We start from the raw sequence: 26,638 nt of genomic DNA, 5'->3' as shown, positions 1-26,638 counted from the left end.
TAACCAAAGGCTCAGCGTGCCGTGCCGGAACCAGATTAGGGCCTGAAGCCATCCTGCGGTTTTGCGGCCAGCTCAAAAGAAAGCGAGTTGAGGAAAGGAGCTCAGGGGCACTGTAATTCACAAACCTGCAGAGTTATAAATGACAGCTATCGTCCAAAAATAGACTGAAGTAAGGCTGCCAAGAGGACTTGAAAGCGGGGCAGAATTGCAGGAAACCGATTTCAGGAGGTAGACTGGAATTGCATTGAAAGCATAGGAAAAGAGGCAGAACGTCCACAATGATGCACTTGGCCAAAAAGGGCGTATGCGTTTTTTCCTGAATATATTCAGGAAAAAACGCATACGCCCTTTTTGGCCAACCAAGCAAGCTTGCAAAGGAAATCTGCACTACAATGAAGTCTCACTTCCCCCCGGTCAAAAGGGCCATCTGAAAAAAGTGTAAAATCCAGAAAGGCAGGACAGGCCATGGAGAACTGGGAGCCTTGTTATGCTGATGGGCGGGATGTAAATTGCCAACAGACACTCCGGAGAAGTGTATGGTGTTTCCTGAAACATCTAAAAAACAAAGCAACAGAGCCTAGGGCTCTTCCACTTATGGTCGTATAGCTTACGGAAATTAAAATCAAAAAGACACAGCCACCCCAAAGTTTGGGACGCCTCTGTTTACAAGAACCTCGTTTACAGTACAAGTTCAACATCGCAGAATGTGAAAAATGGATAAAGAAGTTGTGGTATTTACTTACAAAGAAATATCACTCAGCAATGAAATCTATGTCATCAGGCCCTTAGCAGCACAATGAGTGGATTCAGGTATGATGATTCTAACTGAAATAAGTCACACAGAAAAAGAAACATCATAAGATATCAGTAATACACGGAATGTAAACTTGGCTACACAGGAACTGAATTACAGAACAGAACAGGGTCTCAAATTTAGAAAACCAACTTATGCTTGCTTAAGGGGAAAGGTGAGTTGGGGTGCTGCATAAAACCAGAGATCGAAATGAGCACAGATAAAGTTCCTTAAGCCAAATATGGAATAGACAAGAGCTACTCCTTGCTCAACGAAATGGACTCAACACCCCATATTAAACGCCTAAGAATGTACCTGACTAGTAAGTATCTTAAAACCTATGGATTGCTATGTCTCCAAAAGGGAATCAAGCGTGTGTACAGGGGCATAAACGCAGCAGTGATAGGATTGGAGAGGTTCGGTGAGCAAATGAAGACCCTTTGAAGTCATATTGCATGGTACCCATTCCACGGGTCTCAACTCTGCAGGTTTCAGGTATTCTTCCTTCAGCTAAAACATGCATGTGGAACCCAGAGTATGATCAACTGTGTGAACGGGAGACGTGTTCAAATATGTCTCAGTTTTTGTACCCTGGTACTCGGGTGCAACATTCCAGACGCTTTACTAACACTCTCCCGACTTCAGAGTCAATCCCTTAAATCTCCTGTTTGGCCCAGTTTGCAATTTCTGCGGAAGATGAACAGGAATAGCGAGAACCAAAGAGAGACTAGCTGGAGGTGTCCTGACGGGCAAATTTAACACTCACATCCCACCAGGAAGAGGAATTAACCAAAGGCTCAGCGTGCCGTGCCAGAACCAGATTAGGGCCTGAAGCCATCCTGCGGTGTTGCGGCCAGCTCACAAGAAAGCGAGTTGAAGAAAGGAGCTCAGGGGCACTGTAATTCACAAACCTGCAGAGTTATAAATGACAGCTATCGTCCAAAAATAGACTGAAGTAAGGCTGCCAAGAGGACTTGAAAGCGGGGCAGAATTGCAGGAAACCGATTTCAGGAGGTAGACTGGAATTGCATTGAAAGCATAGGAAAAGAGGCAGAACGTCCACAATGATGCACTTGGCCAAAAAGGGCGTATGCGTTTTTTTCTGAATATATTCAGGAAAAAACGCATACGCCCTTTTTGGCCTACCAAGCAAACTTGCAAAGGAAATCTGCACTACAATGAAGTCTCACTTCCCCCCGGTCAAAAGGGCCATCTGAAAAAAGTGTAAAATCCAGAAAGGCAGGACAGGCCATGGAGAACTGGGAGCCTTGTTATGCTGATGGGCGGGATGTAAATTGCCAACAGACACTCAGGAGAAGTGTATGGTGTTTCCTGAAACATCGAAAAAACAAAGCAACAGAGTCTAGGGCACTTCCACTTATGGTCCTATAGCTTAGGGAAATTAAAATCAAAAAGACACAGCCACCCCAAAATTTGGGACGCCTCTGTTTACAAGAACCTCGTTTACCATACAAGTTCAACATCGCAGAAAGTGAAAAATGGATAAAGAAGTTGTGGTATTTACTTACAAAGCAATATCACTCAGCAATGAAATCTATGTCATCAGGCCCTTAGCAGCACAATGAGTGGATTCAGGTATGATGATTCTAACTGAAATAAGTCACACAGAAAAAGAAACATCATAAGATATCAGTAATACACGGAATGTAAACTTGGCTACACAGGAACTGAATTACAGAACAGAACAGGGTCTCAAATTTAGAAAACCAACTTATGCTTGCTTAAGGGGAAAGGTGAGTTGGGGTGCTGCATAAAACCAGAGATCGAAATGAGCACAGATAAAGTTCCTTAAGCCAAATATGGAATAGACAAGAGCTACTGCTTGCTCAACGAAATGGACTCGACACCGCATATTAAACGCCTAAGAATGTACCTGACTAGTAAGTATCTTAAAACCTATGGATTGCTATGTCTCCGAAAGAGAATGAAGCATGTGTACAGGGGCATAAACACAGCAGTGAAAGGATTGGAGAGGTTCGGTGAGCAAAAGAAGACCCTTTGAAGTCATATTACATGGTACCCATTCCACGGGTTTTAACTACCCAGGTTTAAGGTATTCTTCCTTCAGCTAAAACTTGCATGTGGAACCTAGAGTATGATCAACCATGTGATAGGGAGACGTGTTCAAATATGTCTCAGTTTTCGTACCCTGGTACTCGGGTGCAACATTCCAGACGCTTTACTAACACTCTCCCCACTTGGAGAGTCAGTCCCTTTAACCTCCTGTTTGGCCCAGTTTGCAATTTCTGTGGAAGATGAACAGGAATAGCGAGAACCAATGAGAGACTAGCTGAAGGTGTCTGGATGGGCAAATTTAACTCTCATTTCCCACCAGGAAGAGGAATTAACCAAAGGCTCAGCGTGCCGTGCCAGAACCAGATTAGGGCCTGAAGACATACTGCGGTGTTGCGGCCAGCTCACAAGAAAGCGAGTTGAAGAAAGGAGCTCAGGGGCACTGTAATTCACAAACCTGCAGAGTTATAAATGACAGCTATCGTCAAAAATAGACTGAAGTAAGGCTGCCAAGAGGACTTGAAAGCGGGGCAGAATTGCAGGAAACCGATTTCAGGAGGTAGACTGGAATTGCATTGAAAGCATAGGAAAAGAGGCAGAACGTCCACAATGATGCACTTGGCCAAAAAGGGCGTATGCGTGTTTTCCTGAATATATTCAGGAAAAAACGCATACGCCCTTTTTGGCCAACCAAGCAAGCTTGCAAAGGAAATCTGCACTACAATGAAGTCTCACTTCCCCCCGATCAAAAGGGCCATCTGAAAAAAGTGTAAAATCCAGAAAGGCAGGACAGGCCATGGAGAACTGGGAGCCTTGTTATGCTGATGGGCGGGATGTAAATTGCCAACAGACACTCGGGAGAAGTGTATGGTGTTTCCTGAAACATCTAAAAAACAAAGCAACAGAGCCTAGGGCACTTCCACTTATGGTCCTATAGCTTAGGGAAATTAAAATCAAAAAGACACAGCCACCCCAAAGTTTGGGACGCCTCTGTTTACAAGAACCTCGTTTACAGTACAAGTTCAACATCGCAGAAAGTGAAAAATGGATAAAGAAATTGTGGTACTTACGTACAATGCAGTATCACTCAGCAATGAAATCTATGTCATCAGGCCCGTAGCAGCATAATGAGTGGATTCAGGTACGATGATTCTAACTGAAATAAGTCACACAGAAAAAGAAACATCATAAGATATCAGTAATACACGGAATGTAAACTTGGCTACACAGGAACTGCATTCCAAAACAGAACAGGGTCTCAAATTTAGAAAACCAACTTATGCTTGCTTAAGGGGAAAGGTGAGTTGGGGTGCTGCATAAAACCAGAGATTGAAATGAGCACAGATAAAGTTCCTTAAGCCAAATATGGAATAGACAAGAGCTACTCCTTGCTCAACGAAATGGAATCAACACCCCATATTAAACGCCTAAGAATGTACCTGACTAGTAAGTATCTTAAAACCTATGGATTGCTATGTCTCCAAAAGAGAATCAAGCTTGTGTACAGGGGCATAAACGCAGCAGTGATAGGATTGGAGAGGTTCGGTGAGCAAATGAAGACCCTTTGAAGTCATATTGCATGGTACCCATTCCACGGGTTTCAACTACCCAGGTTTTAGGTATTCTTCCTTCAGCTAAAACATGCATGTGGAACCCAGAGTATGATCAACCATGTGATCGGGAGACGTGTTCAAATATGTCTCAGTTTTCGTACCCTGGTACTCGGGTGCAACATTCCAGACGCTTTACTAACACTCTCCCGACTTGGAGAGTCAGTCCCTTTAACCTCCTGTTTGGCCCAGTTTGCAATTTCTGTGGAAGATGAACAGGAATAGCGAGAACCAATGAGAGACTAGCTGGAGGTGTCTGGATGGGCAAATTTAACTCTCATTTCCCACCAGGAAGAGGAATTAACCAAAGGCTCAGCGTGCCGTGCCGGAACCAGATTAGGGCCTGAAGCCATCCTGCGGTGTTGCGGCCAGCTCAAAAGAAAGCGAGTTGAAGAAAGGAGCTCAGGGGCACTGTAATTCACAAACCTGCAGAGTTATAAATGACAGCTATCGTCCAAAAATAGACTGAAGTAAGGCTGCCAAGAGGACTTGAAAGCGGGGCAGAATTGCAGGAAACCGATTTCAGGAGGTAGACTGGAATTGCATTGAAAGCATAGGAAAAGAGGCAGAACGTCCACAATGATGCACTTGGCCAAAAAGGGCGTATGCGTTTTTTCCTGAATATATTCAGGAAAAAACACATACGCACTTTTTGGCCAACCAAGCAAACTTGCAAAGGAAATCTGCACTACAATGAAGTCTCACTTCCCCCCGGTCAAAAGGGCCATCTGAAAAAAGTGTAAAATCCAGAAAGGCAGGACAGGCCATGGAGAACTGGGAGCCTTGTTATGCTGATGGGCGGGATGTAAATTGCCAACAGACACTCGGGAGAAGTGTATTGTGTTTCCTGAAACATCTAAAAAACAAAGCAACAGAGCCTAGGGCACTTCCACTTATGGTCCTATAGCTTAGGGAAATTAAAATCAAAAACACACAGCCACCCCAAAGTTTGGGACGCCTCTGTTTACAAGAACCTCGTTTACCGTACAAGTTCAATATCACAGAAAGTGAAAAATGCATAAAGAACTTGTGGTACTTACGTACAATGCAGTATCACTCAGCAATGAAATCTATGTCATCAGGCCCGTAGCAGCATAATGAGTAGATTCAGGTACGATGATTCTAACTGAAATAAGTCACACAGAAAAAGAAACATCATAAGATATCACTAATACACGGAATGTAAACTTGGCTACACAGGAACTGCATTCCAAAACAGAACAGGGTCTCAAATTTAGAAAACCAACTTATGCTTGCTTAAGGGGAAAGGTGAGTTGGGGTGCTGCATAAAACCAGAGATTGAAATGAGCACAGATAAAGTTCCTTAAGCCAAATATGGAATAGACAAGAGCTACTCCTTGCTCAACGAAATGGACTAAATACCGCATATTAAACGCCTAAGAATGTACCTGACTAGTAAGTATCTTAAAACCTATGGATTGCTATGTCTCCGAAAGAGAATCAAGCATGTGTACAGGGGCATAAACGCAGCAGTGATAGGATTGGAGAGGTTCGGTGAGCAAATGAAGACCCTTTGAAGTCATATTGCATGGTACCCATTCCACGGGTTTCAACTACCCAGGTTTTAGGTATTCTTCCTTCAGCTAAAACATGCATGTGGAACCCAAGTATGATCAACCATGTGAACGGGAGACGTGTTCAAATATGTCTCAGTTTTCCTCCCCTGGTACTCGGGTGCAACATTCCAGACGCTTTACTAACACTCTCCCCACTTGGAGAGTCAGCGCCTTTAACCTCCTGTTTGGCCCAGTTTGCAATTTCTGCGGAAGATGAACAGGAATAGTGAGAACCAATGAGAGACTAGCTGGAGGTGTCTGGATGGGCAAATTTAACTCTCATTTCCCACCAGGAAGAGGAATTAACCAAAGGCTCAGCGTGCCGTGCCGGAACCAGATTAGGGCCTGAAGCCATTCTGCGGTGTTGCGGCCAGCTCAAAAGAAAGCGAGTTGAAGAAAGGAGCTCAGGGGCACTGTAATTCACAAACCTGCAGAGTTATAAATGACAGCTATCGTCCAAAAATAGACTGAAGTAAGGCTGCCAAGAGGACTTGAAAGCGGGGCAGAATTGCAGGAAACCGATTTCAGGAGGTAGACTGGAATTGCATTGAAAGCATAGGAAAAGAGGCAGAACGTCCACAATGATGCACTTGGCCAAAAAGGGCGTATGCGTTTTTTCCTGAATATATTCAGGAAAAAACGCATACGCCCTTTTTGGCCAACCAAGCAAGCTTGCAAAGGAAATCTGCACTACAATGAAGTCTCACTTCCCCCCAGTCAAAAGGGCCATCTGAAAAAAGTGTAAAATCCAGAAAGGCAGGACAGGCCATGGAGAACTGGGAGCCTTGTTATGCTGATGGGCGGGATGTAAATTGCCAACAACCACTCGGGAGAAGTGTATGGTGTTTCCTGAAACATCTAAAAAACAAAGCAACAGAGCCTAGGGCACTGCCACTTATGGTCCTATAGCTTAGGGAAATTAAAATCAAAAAGACACAGCGACCCCAAAGTTTGGGACGCCTCTGTTTACAAGAACCTCGTTTACAGTACAAGTTCAACATCGCAGAAAGTGAAAAATGGGTAAAGAAGTTGTGGTATTTACTTACAAAACAATATCACTCAGCAATGAAATCTGTGTCATCAGGCCCTTAGCAGCACAATGAGTGGATTCAGGTATGATGATTCTAACTGAAATAAGTCACACAGAAAAAGAAACATCATAAGATATCAGTAATACACGGAATGTAAACTTGGCTACACAGGAACTGAATTACAGAACAGAACAGTGTCTCAAATTTAGAAAACCAACTTATGCTTGCTTAAGGGGAAAGGTGAGTTGGGGTGCTGCATAAAACCAGAGATTGAAATGAGCACAGATAAAGTTCCTTAAGCCAAATATGGAATAGACAAGAGCTACTCCTTGCTCAACGAAATGGACTCAACACCCCATATTAAACGCCTAAGAATGTACCTGACTAGTAAGTATCTTAAAACCTATGGATTGCTATGTCTCCGAAAGAGAATCAAGCATGTGTACAGGGGCATAAACGCAGCAGTGATAGGATTGGAGATGTTCGGTGAGCAAATGAAGACCCTTTGAAGTCATATTGCATGGTACCCATTCCACGGGTTTCAACTACCCAGGTTTAAGGTATTCTTCCTTCAGCTAAAACATGCATGTGGAACCTAGAGTATGATCAACCATGTGATCGGGAGACGTGTTCAAATATGTCTCAGTTTTCGTACCCTGGTACTCGGGTGCAACATTCCAGACGCTTTACTAACACTCTCCCGACTTGGAGAGTCAGTCCCTTTAACCTCCTGTTTGGCCCAGTTTGCAATTTCTGTGGAAGATGAACAGGAATAGCGAGAACCAATGAGAGACTAGCTGGAGGTGTCTGGATGGGCAAATTTAACTCTCATTTCCCACCAGGAAGAGGAATTAACCAAAGGCTCAGCGTGCCGTGCCGGAACCAGATTAGGGCCTGAAGCCATCCTGCGGTGTTGCGGCCAGCTCAAAAGAAAGCGAGTTGAAGAAAGGAGCTCAGGGGCACTGTAATTCACAAACCTGCAGAGTTATAAATGACAGCTATCGTCCAAAAATAGACTGAAGTAAGGCTGCCAAGAGGACTTGAAAGCGGGGCAGAATTGCAGGAAACCGATTTCAGGAGGTAGACTGGAATTGCATTGAAAGCATAGGAAAAGAGGCAGAACGTCCACAATGATGCACTTGGCCAAAAAGGGCGTATGCGTTTTTTCCTGAATATATTCAGGAAAAATCGCATACGCCCTTTTTGGCCAACCAAGCAAGCTTGCAAAGGAAATCTGCACTACAATGAAGTCTCACTTCCCCCCAGTCAAAAGGGCCATCTGAAAAAAGTGTAAAATCCAGAAAGGCAGGACAGGCCATGGAGAACTGGGAGCCTTGTTATGCTGATGGGCGGGATGTAAATTGCCAACAACCACTCGGGAGAAGTGTATGGTGTTTCCTGAAACATCTAAAAAACAAAGCAACAGAGCCTAGGGCACTTCCACTTATGGTCCTATAGCTTAGGGAAATTAAAATCAAAAAGACACAGCCACCCCAAAGTTTGGGACGCCTCTGTTTACAAGAACCTCGTTTACCGTACAACTTCAATATCACAGAAAGTGAAAAATGGATAAAGAATTTGTGGTACTTACGTACAATGCAGTATCACTCAGCAATGAAATCTATGTCATCAGGCCCGTAGCAGCATAATGAGTGGATTCAGGTACGATGATTCTAACTGAAATAAGTCACACAGAAAAAGAAACATCATAAGATATCACTAATACACGGAATGTAAACTTGGCTACACAGGAACTGCATTCCAAAACAGAACAGGGTCTCAAATTTAGAAAACCAACTTATGCTTGCTTAAGGGGAAAGGTGAGTTGGGGTGCTGCATAAAACCAGAGATTGAAATGAGCACAGATAAAGTTCCTTAAGCCAAATATAGAATAGAAAAGAGCTACTCCTTGCTCAACGAAATGGACTCAACACCCCATATTAAACGCCTAAGAATGTACCTGACTAGTAAGTATCTTAAAACCTATGGATTGCTATGTCTCCAAAAGAGAATCAAGCGTGTGTACAGGGGCATAAACGCAGCAGTGATAGGATTGGAGAGGTTCGGTGAGCAAATGAAGACCCTTTGAAGTCATATTGCATGGTACCCATTCCACGGGTCTCAACTCTCCAGGTTTAAGGTATTCTTCCTTCAGCTAAAACATGCATGTGGAACCCAGAGTATGATCAACCATGTGAACGGGAGACGTGTTCAAATATGTCTCAGTTTTCCTCCACTGGTACTCGGGTGCAACATTCCAGACGCTTTACTAACACTCTCCCGACTTGGAGAGTCAGTCCCTTTAACCTCCTGTTTGGCCCAGTTTGCAATTTCTGCGGAAGATGAACAGGAATAGCGAGAACCAATGAGAGACTAGCTGGAGGTGTCTGAACGGGCAAATTTAACTCTCATTTCTCACCAGGAAGAGGAATTAACCAAAGGCTCAGCATGCCGGGCCAGAACCAGATTAGGGCCTGAAGCCATCCTGCGGTGTTGCGTCCAGGTCACAAGAAAGCGAGTTGAAGAAAGGAGCTCAGGGGCACTGTAATTCACAAACCTGCAGAGTTATAAATGACAGCTATCGTCCAAAAATAGACTGAAGTAAGGCTGCCAAGAGGACTTGAAAGCGGGGCAGAATTGCAGGAATCCGATTTCAGGAGGCAGACTGGAATTGCATTGAAAGCATAGGAAAAGAGGCAGAACGTCCACAATGATGCACTTGGCCAAAAAGGGCGTATGTTTTTTTTCCTGAATATATTCAGGAAAAAACGCATACGCCCTTTTTGGCCAACCAAGCAAGCTTGCAAAGGAAATCTGCACTACAATGAAGTCTCACTTCCCCCCGGTCAAAAGGGCCATCTGAAAAAAGTGTAAAATCCAGAAAGGCAACAGGACATTGAGAACTGGGAGCCTTGTTATGCTGATGGGCGGCATGTAAACTGCCGACAGACACTCGGGAGAAGTGTATGGTGTTTCCTGAAACATCTAAAAAACAAAGCAACAGAGCCTAGGGCACTTCCACTTATGGTCCTATAGCTTAGGGAAATTAAAATCAAAAAGACACAGCCACCACAAAGTTTGGAACGGCTCTGTTTACAAGAACCTCGTTTACAGTACAAGTTCAACATCGCAGAAAGTGAAAAATGGATAAAGAAGTTGTGGTATTTACTTACAAAGCAATATCACTCAGCAATGAAATCTGTGTCATCAGGCCCTTAGCAGCACAATGAGTGGATTCAGGTATGATGATTCTAACTGAAGTAAGTCACACAGAAAAAGAAACATCATAAGATATCAGTAATACATGGAATGTAAACTTGGCTACACAGGAACTTAATTACAGAACAGAACAGGGACTCAAATTTAGAAAAACAACTTATGCTTGCTTAAGGGTAAAGGTGAGTTGGGGTGCTGCATAAAACCAGAGATTGAAATGAGCACAGATAAAGTTCCTTAAGTCAAATATGGAATAGACAAGAGCTACTCCTTGCTCAACGAAATGGACTCAACACCGCATATTAAACGCCTAAGAATGTACCTGACTAGTAAGTATCTTAAAACCTATGGATTGCTATGTCTCCGAAAGAGAATCAAGCATGTGTACAGGGGCATAAACGCAGCAGTGATAGGATTGGAGAGGTTCGGTGAGCAAATGAAGACCCTTTGAAGTCATATTGCATGGTACCCATTACACGGGTCTTAACTCTCCAGGTTTAAGGTATTCTTCCTTCAGCTAAAACATGCATGTGGAACACAAGTATGATCAACCATGTGAACGGGAGACGGGTTCAAATATGTCTCAGTTTTCCTCCCCTGGTACTCGGGTGCAACATTCCAGACGCTTTACTAACACTCTCCCCACTTGGAGAGTCAGCGCCTTTAACCTCCTGTTTGGCCCAGTTTGCAATTTCTGCGGAAGATGAACAGGAATAGCGAGAACCAATGAGAGGCTAGCTGGAGGTGTCTGGACGGGCAAATTTAACTCTCATTTCCCACCAGGAAGAGGAAATAACCAAAGGCTCAGCGTGCCGTACCGGAACCAGATTAGGGCCTGAAGCCATCCTGCGGTGTTGCGGCCAGGTCACAAGAAAGCGAGTTGAAGAAAGGAGCTCAGGGGCACTGTAATTCACAAACCTGCAGAGTTATAAATGACAGCTATCGTCCAAAAATAGACTGAAGTAAGGCTGCCAAGAGGACTTGAAAGCAGGGCAGAATTGCAGGAAACCGATTTCAGGAGGTAGACTGGAATTGCATTGAAAGCATAGGAAAAGAGGCAGAACGTCCACAATGATGCACTTGGCCAAAAAGGGCGTATGCGTTTTTTCCTGAATATATTCAGGAAAAAACACATACGCCCTTTTTGGCCAACCAAGCAAACTTGCAAAGGAAATCTGCACTACAATGAAGTCTCACTTCCCCCCGGTCAAAAGGGCCATCTGAAAAAAGTGTAAAATCCAGAAAGGCAGGACAGGCCATGGAGAACTGGGAGCCTTGTTATGCTGATGGGCGGGATGTAAATTGCCAACAGACACTCGGGAGAAGTGTATTGTGTTTCCTGAAACATCGAAAAAACAAAGCAACAGAGCCTAGGGCACTTCCACTTATGGTCCTATAGCTTAGGGAAATTAAAATCAAAAACACACAGCCACCCCAAAGTTTGGGACGCCTCTGTTTACAAGAACCTCGTTTACCGTACAAGTTCAATATCACAGAAAGTGAAAAATGCATAAAGAACTTGTGGTACTTACGTACAATGCAGTATCACTCAGCAATGAAATCTATGTCATCAGGCCCGTAGCAGCATAATGAGTAGATTCAGGTACGATGATTCTAACTGAAATAAGTCACACAGAAAAAGAAACATCATAAGATATCACTAATACACGGAATGTAAACTTGGCTACACAGGAACTGCATTCCAAAACAGAACAGGGTCTCAAATTTAGAAAACCAACTTATGCTTGCTTAAGGGGAAAGGTGAGTTGGGGTGCTGCATAAAACCAGAGATTGAAATGAGCACAGATAAAGTTCCTTAAGCCAAATATGGAATAGACAAGAGCTACTCCTTGCTCAACGAAATGGACTAAATACCGCATATTAAACGCCTAAGAATGTACCTGACTAGTAAGTATCTTAAAACCTATGGATTGCTATGTCTCCGAAAGAGAATCAAGCATGTGTACAGGGGCATAAACGCAGCAGTGATAGGATTGGAGAGGTTCGGTGAGCAAATGAAGACCCTTTGAAGTCATATTGCATGGTACCCATTCCACGGGTTTCAACTACCCAGGTTTTAGGTATTCTTCCTTCAGCTAAAACATGCATGTGGAACCCAAGTATGATCAACCATGTGAACGGGAGACGTGTTCAAATATGTCTCAGTTTTCCTCCCCTGGTACTCGGGTGCAACATTCCAGACGCTTTACTAACACTCTCCCCACTTGGAGAGTCAGCGCCTTTAACCTCCTGTTTGGCCCAGTTTGCAATTTCTGCGGAAGATGAACAGGAATAGCGAGAACCAATGAGAGACTAGCTGGAGGTGTCTGGACGGGCAAATTTAACTCTCATTTCCCACCAGGAAGAGGAATAAACCAAAGGCTCAGCGTGCCGTGCCGGATCCAGATTAGGGCCTGAAGCCATCCTGCGGTGTTGCGGCCAGGTCACAAGAAAGCGAGTTGAAGAAAGGAGCTCAGGGGCACTGTAATTCACAAACCTGCAGAGTTATAAATGACAGCTATCGTCCAAAAATAGACTGAAGTAAGGCTGCCAAGAGGACTTGAAAGCGGGGCAGAATTGCAGGAAACCGATTTCAGGAGGTAGACTGGAATTGCATTGAAAGCATAGGAAAAGAGGCAGAACGTCCACAATGATGCACTTGGCCAAAAAGGGCGTATGCGTTTTTTCCTGAATATATTCAGGAAAAAACGCATACACCCTTTTTGGCCAATCAAGCAAGCTTGCAAAGGAAATCTGCACTACAATGAAGTCTCACTTCCCCCCGGTCAAAAGGGCCATCTGAAAAAAGGGTAAAATCCAGAAAGGCAGGACAGGCCATGGAGAACTGGGAGCCTTGTTATGCTGAAGGGCGGGATGTAAATTGCCAACAACCACTCGGGAGAAGTGTATGGTGTTTCCTGAAACATCTAAAAAACAAAGCAACAGAACCTAGGGCACTTCCACTTATGGTCCTATAGCTTAGGGAAATTAAAATCAAAAAGACACAGCCACCCCAAAGTTTGGAACGGCTCTGTTTACAAGAACCTCGTTTACAGTACAAGTTCAACATCGCAGAAAATGAAAAATGGGTAAAGAAGTTGTGGTATTTACTTACAAAACAATATTACTCAGCAATGAAATCTGTGTCATCAGGCCCTTGGCAGCACAATGAGTGGATTCAGGTATGATGATTCTAACTGAAATAAGTCACACAGAAAAAGAAACATCATAAGATATCAGTAATACACGGAATGTAAACTTGGCTACACAGGAACTGAATTACAGAACAGAACAGTGTCTGAAATTTAGAAAACCAACTTATGCTTGCTTAAGGGGAAAGGTGAGTTGGGGTGCTGCATAAAACCAGAGATTGAAATGAGCACAGATAAAGTTCCTTAAGCCAAATATGGAATAGACAAGAGCTACTCCTTGCTCAACGAAATGGACTCAACACCCCATATTAAACGCCTAAGAATGTACCTGACTAGTAAGTATCTTAAAACCTATGGATTGCTATGTCTCCGAAAGAGAATCAAGCATGTGTACAGGGGCATAAACGCAGCAGTGATAGGATTGGAGATGTTCGGTGAGCAAATGAAGACCCTTTGAAGTCATATTGCATGGTACCCATTCCACGGGTTTCAACTACCCAGGTTTTAGGTATTCTTCCTTCAGCTAATACATGCATGTGGAACCCAGAGTATGATCAACCATGTGATCGGGAGACGTGTTCAAATATGTCTCAGTTTTCGTACCCTGGTACTCGGGTGCAACATTCCAGACGCTTTACTAACACTCTCCCGACTTGGAGAGTCAGTCCCTTTAACCTCCTGTTTGGCCCAGTTTGCAATTTCTGTGGAAGATGCACAGGAATAGCGAGAACCAATGAGAGACTAGCTGGAGGTGTCTGGATTGGCAAATTTAACTCTCATTTCCCACCAGGAAGAGGAATTAACCAAAGGCTCAGCGTGCCGTGCCGGAACCAGATTAGGGCCTGAAGCCATTCTGCGGTGTTGCGGCCAGCTCAAAAGAAAGCGAGTTGAAGAAAGGAGCTCAGGGGCACTGTAATTCACAAACCTGCAGAGTTATAAATGACAGCTATCGTCCAAAAATAGACTGAAGTAAGGCTGCCAAGAGGACTTGAAAGCGGGGCAGAATTGCAGGAAACCGATTTCAGGAGGTAGACTGGAATTGCATTGAAAGCATAGGAAAAGAGGCAGAACGTCCACAATGATGCACTTGGCCAAAAAGGGCGTATGCGTTTTTTCCTGAATATATTCAGGAAAAAACGCATACGCCCTTTTTGGCCAACCAAGCAAGCTTGCAAAGGAAATCTGCACTACAATGAAGTCTCACTTCCCCCCAGTCAAAAGGGCCATCTGAAAAAAGTGTAAAATCCAGAAAGGCAGGACAGGCCATGGAGAACTGGGAGCCTTGTTATGCTGATGGGCGGGATGTAAATTGCCAACAACCACTCGGGAGAAGTGTATGGTGTTTCCTGAAACATCTAAAAAACAAAGCAACAGAGCCTAGGGCACTGCCACTTATGGTCCTATAGCTTAGGGAAATTAAAATCAAAAAGACACAGCGACCCCAAAGTTTGGGACGCCTCTGTTTACAAGAACCTCGTTTACAGTACAAGTTCAACATCGCAGAAAGTGAAAAATGGGTAAAGAAGTTGTGGTATTTACTTACAAAACAATATCACTCAGCAATGAAATCTGTGTCATCAGGCCCTTAGCAGCACAATGAGTGGATTCAGGTATGATGATTCTAACTGAAATAAGTCACACAGAAAAAGAAACATCATAAGATATCAGTAATACACGGAATGTAAACTTGGCTACACAGGAACTGAATTACAGAACAGAACAGTGTCTCAAATTTAGAAAACCAACTTATGCTTGCTTAAGGGGAAAGGTGAGTTGGGGTGCTGCATAAAACCAGAGATTGAAATGAGCACAGATAAAGTTCCTTAAGCCAAATATGGAATAGACAAGAGCTACTCCTTGCTCAACGAAATGGACTCAACACCCCATATTAAACGCCTAAGAATGTACCTGACTAGTAAGTATCTTAAAACCTATGGATTGCTATGTCTCCGAAAGAGAATCAAGCATGTGTACAGGGGCATAAACGCAGCAGTGATAGGATTGGAGATGTTCGGTGAGCAAATGAAGACCCTTTGAAGTCATATTGCATGGTACCCATTCCACGGGTTTCAACTACCCAGGTTTAAGGTATTCTTCCTTCAGCTAAAACATGCATGTGGAACCTAGAGTATGATCAACCATGTGATCGGGAGACGTGTTCAAATATGTCTCAGTTTTCGTACCCTGGTACTCGGGTGCAACATTCCAGACGCTTTACTAACACTCTCCCGACTTGGAGAGTCAGTCCCTTTAACCTCCTGTTTGGCCCAGTTTGCAATTTCTGTGGAAGATGAACAGGAATAGCGAGAACCAATGAGAGACTAGCTGGAGGTGTCTGGATGGGCAAATTTAACTCTCATTTCCCACCAGGAAGAGGAATTAACCAAAGGCTCAGCGTGCCGTGCCGGAACCAGATTAGGGCCTGAAGCCATCCTGCGGTGTTGCGGCCAGCTCAAAAGAAAGCGAGTTGAAGAAAGGAGCTCAGGGGCACTGTAATTCACAAACCTGCAGAGTTATAAATGACAGCTATCGTCCAAAAATAGACTGAAGTAAGGCTGCCAAGAGGACTTGAAAGCGGGGCAGAATTGCAGGAAACCGATTTCAGGAGGTAGACTGGAATTGCATTGAAAGCATAGGAAAAGAGGCAGAACGTCCACAATGATGCACTTGGCCAAAAAGGGCGTATGCGTTTTTTCCTGACTATATTCAGGAAAAAACGCATACGCCCTTTTTGGCCAACCAAGCAAGCTTGCAAAGGAAATCTGCACTACAATGAAGTCTCACTTCCCCCCAGTCAAAAGGGCCATCTGAAAAAAGTGTAAAATCCAGAAAGGCAGGACAGGCCATGGAGAACTGGGAGCCTTCTTATGCTGATGGGCGGGATGTAAATTGCCAACAACCACTCGGGAGAAGTGTATGGTGTTCCCTGAAACATCTAAAAAACAAAGCAACAGAGCCTAGGGCACTTCCACTTATGGTCCTATAGCTTAGGGAAATTAAAATCAAAAAGACACAGCCACCCCAAAGTTTGGGACGCCTCCGTTTACAAGAACCTCGTTTACCGTACAACTTCAATATCACAGAAAGTGAAAAATGGATAAAGAATTTGTGGTACTTACGTACAATGCAGTATCACTCAGCAATGAAATCTATGTCATCAGGCCCGTAGCAGCATAATGAGTGGATTCAGGTACGATGATTCTAACTGAAATAAGTCACACAGAAAAAGAAACATCATAAGATATCACTAATACACGGAATGTAAACTTGGCTACACAGGAACTGCATTCCAAAACAGAACAGGGTCTCAAATTTAGAAAACCAACTTATGCTTGCTTAAGGGGAAAGGTGAGTTGGGGTGCTGCATAAAACCAGAGATTGAAATGAGCACAGATAAAGTTCCTTAAGCCAAATATAGAATAGAAAAGAGCTACTCCTTGCTCAACGAAATGGACTCAACACCCCATATTAAACGCCTAAGAATGTACCTGACTAGTAAGTATCTTAAAACCTATGGATTGCTATGTCTCCAAAAGAGAATCAAGCGTGTGTACAGGGGCATAAACGCAGCAGTGATAGGATTGGAGAGGTTCGGTGAGCAAATGAAGACCCTTTGAAGTCATATTGCATGGTACCCATTCCACGGGTCTCAACTCTCCAGGTTTAAGGTATTCTTCCTTCAGCTAAAACATGCATGTGGAACCCAGAGTATGATCAACCATGTGAACGGGAGACGTGTTCAAATATGTCTCAGTTTTCCTCCACTGGTACTCGGGTGCAACATTCCAGACGCTTTACTAACACTCTCCCGACTTGGAGAGTCAGTCCCTTTAACCTCCTGTTTGGCCCAGTTTGCAATTTCTGCGGAAGATGAACAGGAATAGCGAGAACCAATGAGAGACTAGCTGGAGGTGTCTGAACGGGCAAATTTAACTCTCATTTCTCACCAGGAAGAGGAATTAACCAAAGGCTCAGCATGCCGGGCCAGAACCAGATTAGGGCCTGAAGCCATCCTGCGGTGTTGCGTCCAGGTCACAAGAAAGCGAGTTGAAGAAAGGAGCTCAGGGGCACTGTAATTCACAAACCTGCAGAGTTATAAATGACAGCTATCGTCCAAAAATAGACTGAAGTAAGGCTGCCAAGAGGACTTGAAAGCGGGGCAGAATTGCAGGAATCCGATTTCAGGAGGCAGACTGGAATTGCATTGAAAGCATAGGAAAAGAGGCAGAACGTCCACAATGATGCACTTGGCCAAAAAGGGCGTATGCGTTTTTTCCTGAATATATTCAGGAAAAAACGCATACGCCCTTTTTGGCCAACCAATCAAGCTTGCAAAGGAAATCTGCACTACAATGAAGTCTCACTTCCCCCCGGTCAAAAGGGCCATCTGAAAAAAGTGTAAAATCCAGAAAGGCAAAAGGCCATTGAGAACTGGGAGCCTTGTTATGCTGATGGGCGGCATGTAAACTGCCGACAGACACTCGGGAGAAGTGTATGGTGTTTCCTGAAACATCTAAAAAACAAAGCAACAGAGCCTAGGGCACTTCCACTTATGGTCCTATAGCTTAGGGAAATTAAAATCAAAAAGACACAGCCACCGCAAAGTTTGGAACGGCTCTGTTTACAAGAACCTCGTTTACAGTACAAGTTCAACATCGCAGAAAGTGAAAAATGGATAAAGAAGTTGTGGTATTTACTTACAAAGCAATATCACTCAGCAATGAAATCTGTGTCATCAGGCCCTTAGCAGCACAATGAGTGGATTCAGGTATGATGATTCTAACTGAAGTAAGTCACACAGAAAAAGAAACATCATAAGATATCAGTAATACATGGAATGTAAACTTGGCTACACAGGAACTTAATTACAAAACAGAACAGGGACTCAAATTTAGAAAAACAACTTATGCTTGCTTAAGGGTAAAGGTGAGTTGGGGTGCTGCATAAAACCATAGATTGAAATGAGCACAGATAAAGTTCCTTAAGTCAAATATGGAATAGACAAGAGCTACTCCTTGCTCAACGAAATGGACTCAACACCGCATATTAAACGCCTAAGAATGTACCTGACTAGTAAGTATCTTAAAACCTATGGATTGCTATGTCTCCGAAAGAGAATCAAGCATGTGTACAGGGGCATAAACGCAGCAGTGATAGGATTGGAGAGGTTCGGTGAGCAAATGAAGACCCTTTGAAGTCATATTGCATGGTACCCATTACACGGGTCTTAACTCTCCAGGTTTAAGGTATTCTTCCTTCAGCTAAAACATGCATGTGGAACACAAGTATGATCAACCATGTGAACGGGAGACGTGTTCAAATATGTCTCAGTTTTCCTCCCCTGGTACTCGGGTGCAACATTCCAGACGCTTTACTAACACTCTCCCCACTTGGAGAGTCAGCGCCTTTAACCTCCTGTTTGGCCCAGTTTGCAATTTCTGCGGAAGATGAACAGGAATAGCGAGAACCAATGAGAGGCTAGCTGGAGGTGTCTGGACGGGCAAATTTAACTCTCATTTCCCACCAGGAAGAGGAAATAACCAAAGGCTCAGCGTGCCGTACCGGAACCAGATTAGGGCCTGAAGCCATCCTGCGGTGTTGCGGCCAGCTCAAAAGAAAGCGAGTTGAAGAAAGGAGCTCAGGGGCACTGTAATTCACAAACCTGCAGAGTTATAAATGACAGCTATCGTCCAAAAATAGACTGAAGTAAGGCTGCCAAGAGGACTTGAATGCGGGGCAGAATTGCAGGAAACCGATTTCAGGAGGTAGACTGGAATTGCATTGAAAGCATAGGAAAAGAGGCAGAACGTCCACAATGATGCACTTGGCCAAAAAGTGCGTATGCGTTTTTTCCTGAATATATTCAGGAAAAAACGCATACGCCCTTTTTGGCCAACCAAGCAAGCTTGCAAAGGAAATCTGCACTACAATGAAGTCTCACTTCTTCCCGGGCAAAAGGGCCATCTGAAAAAAGTGTAAAATCCAGAAAGGCAGGACAGGCCATGGAGAACTGGGAGCCTTGTTATGCTGATGGGCGGGATGTAAATTGCCAACAACCACTCGGGAGAAGTGTATGGTGTTTCCTGAAACATCTAAAAAACAAAGCAACAGAACCTAGGGCACTTCCACTTATGGTCCTATAGCTTAGGGAAATTAAAATCAAAAAGACACAGCCACCCCAAAGTTTGGGACGCCTCTGTTTACAAGAACCTCGTTTACAGTACAAGTTCAACATCGCAGAAAGTGAAAAATGGATAAAGAAGTTGTGGTATTTACTTACAAAGCAATATCACTCAGCAATGAAATCTGTGTCATCAGGCCCTTAGCAGCACAATGAGTGGATTCAGGTATGATGATTCTAACTGAAGTAAGTCACACAGAAAAAGAAACATCATAAGATATCAGTAATACATGGAATGTAAACTTGGCTACACAGGAACTGAATTACAGAACAGAACAGGGACTCAAATTTAGAAAAACAACTTATGCTTGCTTAAGGGTAAAGGTGAGTTGGGGTGCTGCATAAAACCAGAGATTGAAATGAGCACAGATAAAGTTCCTTAAGCCAAATATGGAATAGACAAGAGCTACTCCTTGCTCAACGAAATGGACTCAACACCGCATATTAAACGACTAAGAATGTACCTGACTTGTAAGTATCTTAAAACCTATGGATTGCTATGTCTCCAAAAGAGAATCAAGCATGTGTACAGGGGCATAAACGCAGCAGTGATAGGATTGGAGAGGTTCGGTGAGCAAATGAAGACCCTTTGAAGTCATATTGCATGGTACCCATTCCACGGGTTTCAACTACACAGGTTTAAGGTATTCTTCCTTCAGCTAAAACATGCATGTGGAACCCAGAGTATGATCAACCATGTGATCGGGAGACGTGTTCAAATATGTCTCAGTTTTCCTCCCCTGGTACTCGGGTGCAACATTCCAGACGCTTTACTAACACTCTCCCCACTTGGAGAGTCAGCGCCTTTAACCTCCTGTTTGGCCCAGTTTGCAATTTCTGCGGAAGATGAACAGGAATAGCGAGAACCAATGAGAGACTAGCTGGAGGTGTCTGGACGGGCAAATTTAACTCTCATTTCCCACAAGGAAGAGGAAATAACCAAAGGCTCAGCTTGCCGTGCCGGAACCAGATTAGGGCCTGAAGCCATCCTGCGGTGTTGCGGCCAGGTCACAAGAAAGCAAGTTGAAGAAAGGAGCTCAGGGGCACTGTAATTCACAAACCTGCAGAGTTATAAATGACAGCTATCGTCCAAAAATAGACTGAAGTAAGGCTGCCAAGAGGACTTGAATGCGGGGCAGAATTGCAGGAAACCGATTTCAGGAGGTAGACTGGAATTGCATTGAAAGCATAGGAAAAGAGGCAGAACGTCCACAATGATGCACTTGGCCAAAAAGGGCGTATGCGTTTTTTCCTGAATATATTCAGGAAAAAACGCATACGCCCTTTTTGGCCAACCAAGCAAGCTTGCAAAGGAAATCTGCACTACAATGAAGTCTCACTTCCCCCCGGGCAAAAGGGCCATCTGAAAAAAGTGTAAAATCCAGAAAGGCAGGACAGGCCATGGAGAACTGGGAGCCTTGTTATGCTGATGGGCGGGATGTAAATTGCCAACAACCACTCGGGAGAAGTGTATGGTGTTTCCAGAAACATCTAAAAAACAAAGCAACAGAGCCTAGGGCACTTATGGTCCTATAGCTTAGGGAAATTAAAATCAAAAAGACACAGCCACCCCAAAGTTTGGGACGCCTCCGTTTACAAGAACCTCGTTTACCGTACAAGTTCAATATCACAGAAAGTGAAAAATGGATAAAGAACTTGTGGTACTTACGTACAATGCAGTATCACTCAGCAATGAAATCTATGTCATCAGGCCCGTAGCAGCATAATGAGTGGATTCAGGTACGATGATTCTATCTGAAATAAGTCACACAGATAAAGAAACATCATAAGATATCACTAATACACGGAATGTAAACTTGGCTACACAGGAACTGCATTCCAAAACAGAACAGGGTCTCAAATTTAGAAAACCAACTTATGCTTGCTTAAGGGGAAAGGTGAGTTGGGGTGCTGCATAAAACCAGAGATTGAAATGAGCACAGATAAATTTCCTTAAGCCAAATATAGAATAGACAAGAGCTACTCCTTGCTCAGCGAAATGGACTCAACACCCCATATTAAACGCCTAAGAATGTACCTGACTAGTAAGTATCTTAAAACCTATGGATTGCTATGTCTCCAAAAGAGAATCAAGCGTGTGTACAGGGGCATAAACGCAGCAGTGATAGGATTGGAGAGGTGCGGTGAGCAAATGAAGACCCTTTGAAGTCATATTGCATGGTACCCATTCCACGGGTCTCAACTCTCCAGGTTTAAGGTACTCTTCCTTCAGCTAAAACATGCATGTCGAACCCAAGTGTGATCAACCATGTGAACGGGAGACGTGTTCAAATATGTCTCAGTTTTCCTCCCCTGGTACTCGGGTGCAACATTCCAGACGCTTTACTAACACTCTCCCGACTTGGAGAGTCAGTCCCTTTAACCTCCTGTTTGGCCCAGTTTGCAATTTCTGCGGAAGATGAACAGGAATAGCGAGAACCAATGAGAGACTAGCTGGAGGTGTCTGAACGGGCAAATTTAACTCTCATTTCCCACCAGGAAGAGGAATTAACCAAAGGCTCAGCATGCCGGGCCGTAACCAGATTAGGGCCTGAAGCCATCCTGCGGTGTTGCGGCCAGCTCAAAAGAAAGCGAGTTGAAGAAAGGCGCTCAGGGGCACTGTAATTCACAAACCTGCAGAGTTATAAAAGACAGCTATCGTCCAAAAATAGACTGAAGTAAGGCTGCCAAGAGGACTTGAAAGCGGGGCAGAATTGCAGGAAACCGATTTCAGGAGGTAGACTGGAATTGCATTGAAAGCATAGGAAAAGAGGCAGAACGTCCACAATGATGCACTTGGCCAAAAAGGGCGTATGCGTTTTTTCCTGAATATATTCAGGAAAAAACGCATACGCCCTTTTTGGCCAACCAAGCAAGCTTGCAAAGGAAATCTGCACTACAATGAAGTCTCACTTCCTCCCGGTCAAAAGGGCCATCTGAAAAAAGTGTAAAATCCAGAAAGGCAGAACAGGCCATGGAGAACTGGGAGCCTTGTTATGCTGATGGGCGGGATGGAAATTGCCAACAGACACTCGGGAGAAGTGTATGGTGTTTCCTGAAACATCTAAAAAACAAAGCAACAGAGCCTAGGGCACTTCCACTTATGGTCCTATAGCTTAGGGAAATTAAAATCAAAAAGACACAGCATCCCCAAAGCTTGGGACGCCTCTGTTTACAAGAACCTCGTTTACAGTACAAGTTCAACATCGCAGAAAATGAAAAATGGATAAAGAAGTTGTGGTATTTACTTACAAAGCAATATCACTCAGCAATGAAATCTGTGTCATCAGGCCCTTAGCAGCACAATGAGTGGATTCAGGTATGATGATTCTAACTGAAATAAGTCACACAGAAAAAGAAACATCATAAGATATCAGTAATACACGGAATGTAAACTTGGCTACACAGGAACTGAATTACAGAACAGAACAGGGTCTCAAATTTAGAAAACCAACTTATTCTTGCTTAAGGGTAAAGGTGAGTTGGGGTGCTGCATAAAACCAGAGATTGAAATGAGCACAGAAAAAGTTCCTTAAGCCAAATATGGAATAGACAAGAGCTACTCCTTGCTCAACGAAATGGACTCAACACCCCATATTAAACGCCTAAGAATGTACCTGACTAGTAAGTATCTTAAAACCTATGGATTGCTATGTCTCCGAAAGAGAATCAAGCATGTGTACAGGGGCATAAACGAAGCAGTGATAGGATTGGAGAGGTTCGGTGAGCAAATGAAGACCCTTTGAAGTCATATTGCATGGTACCCATTCCACGGGTTTCAACTACCCAGGTTTAAGGTATTCTTCCTTCAGCTAAAACATGCATGTGGAACCTAGAGTATGATCAACCATGTGATCGGGAGACGTGTTCAAATATGTCTCAGTTTTCCTCCCCTGGTACTCGGGTGCAACATTCCAGACGCTTTACTAACACTCTCCCCACTTGGAGAGTCAGTCCCTTTAACATCCTGTTTGGCCCAGTTTGCAATTTCTGCGGAAGATGAACAGGAATAGCGAGAACCAATGAGAGACTAGCTGGAGGTGTCTGGACGGGCAAATTTAACTCTCATTTCCCACCAGGAAGAGGAATTAACCAAAGGCTCAGCAGGCCAGGCTGGAACCAGATTAGGGCCTGAAGCCATCCTGCGGTGTTGCGGCCAGGTCACAAGAAAGCGAGTTGAAGAAAGGAGCTCAGGAACACTGTAATTCACAAACCTGCAGAGTTATAAATGACAGCTATCGTCCAAAAATAGACTGAAGTAAGGCTGCCAAGAGGACTTGAAAGCGGGGCAGAATTGCAGGAAACCGATTTCAGGAGGTAGACTGGAATTGCATTGAAAGCATAGGAAAAGAGGCAGAACGTCCACAATGATGCACTTGGCCAAAAAGGGCGTATGCGTTTTTTCCTGAATATATTCAGGAAAAAACGCATACGCACTTTTTGGCCAACCAAGCAAGCTTGCAAAGGAAATCTGCACTACAATGAAGTCTCACTTCCCCCCGGTCAAAAGGGCCATCTGAAAAAAGTGTAAAATCCAGAAAGGCAACAGGCCATTGAGAACTGGGAGCCTTGTTATGCTGATGGGCGGGATGTAAATTGCCAACAGACACTTGGGAGAAGTGTATGGTGTTTCCTGAAACATCTAAAAAACAAAGCAACAGAGCCTAGGGCACTTCCACTTATGGTCCTATAGCTTAGGGAAATTAAAATAAAAAAGACACAGCCACCCGAAAGTTTGGAACGGCTCTGTTTACAAGAACCTCGTTTACAGTACAAGTTCAACATCGCAGAAAGTGAAAAATGGATAAAGAAGTTGTGGTATTCACTTACAAAGCAATATCACTCAGCAATGAAATCTATGTCATCAGGCCCTTAGCAGCACAATGAGTGGATTCAGGTATGATGATTCTAACTGAAATAAGTCACACAGAAAAAGAAACATCATAAGATATCAGTAATACACGGAATGGAAACTTGGCTACACAGGAACTGAATTACAGAACAGAACAGGGTCTCAAATTTAGAAAACCAACTTATGCTTGCTTAAGGGTAAAGGTGAGTTGGGGTGCTGCATAAAACCAGAGATTGCAATGAGCACAGATAAAGTTCCTTAAGCCAAATATGGAATAGACAAGAGCTACTCCTTGCTCAACGAAATGGACTCAACACCGCATATTAAACGCCTAAGAATGTACCTGACTAGTAAGTATCGTAAAACCTATGGATTGCTATGTCTCCGAAAGAGAATCAAGCATGTGTACAGGGGCATAAACGCAGCAGTGATAGGATTGGAGAGGTTCGGTGAGCAAATGAAGACCCTTTGAAGTCATATTGCATGGTACCCATTACACGGGTCTCAACTCTCCAGGTTTAAGGTATTCTTCCTTCAGGTAAAACATGCATGTGGAACCCAAGTATGATCAACCATGTGAACGGGAGACGTGTTCAAATATGTCTCAGTTTTCCTCCCCTGGTACTCGGGTGCAACATTCCAGACGCTTTACTAACACTCTCCCCACTTGGAGAGTCAGCGCCTTTAACCTCCTGTTTGGCCCAGTTTGCAATTTCTGCGGAAGATGAACAGGAATAGCGAGAACCAATGAGAGGCTAGCTGGAGGTGTCTGGACGGGCAAATTTAACTCTCATTTCCCACAAGGAAGAGGAAATAACCAAAGGCTCAGCGTGCCGTACCGGAACCAGATTAGGGCCTGAAGCCATCCTGCGGTGTTGCGGCCAACTCAAAAGAAAGCGAGTTGAAGAAAGGAGCTCAGGGGCACTGTAATTCACAAACCTGCAGAGTTATAAATGACAGCTATCGTCCAAAAATAGACTGAAGTAAGGCTGCCAAGAGGACTTGAAAGCGGGGCAGAATTGCAGGAAACCGATTTCAGGAGGTAGACTGGAATTGCATTGAAAGCATAGGAAAAGAGGCAGAACGTCCACAATGATGCACTTGGCCAAAAAGGGCGTATGCGTTTTTTCCTGAATATATTCAGGAAAAAACGCATACGCCCTTTTTGGCCAACCAAGCAAGCTTGCAAAGGAAATCTGCACTACAATGAAGTCTCACTTCCCCCCAGCCAAAAGGGCCATCTGAAAAAAGTGTAAAATCCAGAAAGGCAACAGGCCATTGAGAACTGGGAGCCTTGTTATGCTGATGGGCGGGATGTAAACTGCCAACAGACACTAGGGAGAATTGTATGGTGTTTCCTGAAACATCTAAAAAACAAAGCAACAGAGCCTAGGGCACTTCCACTTATGGTCCTATAGCTTAGGGAAATTAAAATAAAAAAGACACAGCCACCCCAAAGTTTGGAACAGCTCTGTTTACAAGAACCTCGTTTACAGTACATGTTCAACATCGCAGAAAGTGAAAAATGGATAAAGAAGTTTTGGTATTCACTTACAAAGCAATATCATTCAGCAGTGAAATCTATGTCATCAGGCCCTTAGCAGCACAATGAGTGGATTCAGGTATGATGATTCTAACTGAAATAAGTCACACAGAAAAAGAAACATCATAAGATATCAGTAATACACGGAATGGAAACTTGGCTACACAGGAACTGAATTACAGAACAGAACAGGGTCTCAAATTTAGAAAAACAACTTATGCTTGCTTAAGGGTAAAGGTGAGTTGGGGTGCTGCATAAAACCAGAGATTGAAATGAGCACAGATAAAGTTCCTTAAGCCAAATATGGAATAGACAAGAGCTACTCCTTGCTCAACGAAATGGACTCAACACCCCATATTAAACGCCTAAGAATGTACCTGACTAGTAAGTATCGTAAAACCTATGGATTGCTATGTCTCCGAAAGAGAATCAAGCATGTGTACAGGGGCATAAACGCAGCAGTGATAGGATTGGAGAGGTTCGGTGAGCAAATGAAGACCCTTTGAAGTCATATTGCATGGTACCCATTACACGGGTCTCAACTCTCCAGGTTTAAGGTATTCTTCCTTCAGGTAAAACATGCATGTGGAACCCAAGTATGATCAACCATGTGAATGGGAGACGTGTTCAAATATGTCTCAGTTTTCCT

At 43.8% G+C, this 26,638-nt stretch overlaps 1 long non-coding RNA gene across 3 annotated transcripts in view; it reads right to left on the bottom strand.

Annotated features, from left to right (window-relative positions):
- Nucleotides 1-15,027, bottom strand: part of LOC307181403 — a 165,385-nt gene extending 150,358 nt beyond the window's left edge. For 2 of the 3 annotated variants that reach the window (XR_013826681.1, XR_013826682.1), the window contains exons 1-2: nucleotides 14,957-15,027; nucleotides 7,061-7,142 (exon numbers count right to left, since the gene is read on the bottom strand). This is a non-coding gene — a long non-coding RNA (uncharacterized lncRNA). Of the gene's footprint in view, nucleotides 1-7,056; nucleotides 7,143-14,956 lie in introns of all 3 variants that reach the window. The other variant, XR_013826680.1, reaches the window with a different exon arrangement.
- Between the last annotated feature and the right edge of the window lie 11,611 nt (nucleotides 15,028-26,638).

Source organism: Stenella coeruleoalba (assembly GCF_951394435.1).
Source record: "Stenella coeruleoalba genome assembly, contig: scaffold_65, whole genome shotgun sequence".
In the NCBI taxonomy this organism is placed as follows: Eukaryota; Metazoa; Chordata; class Mammalia; order Artiodactyla; family Delphinidae; genus Stenella; species Stenella coeruleoalba.
Note: the sequence above shows the minus strand (reverse complement) of the source record. Positions and strands in the feature narration are given on the sequence as shown.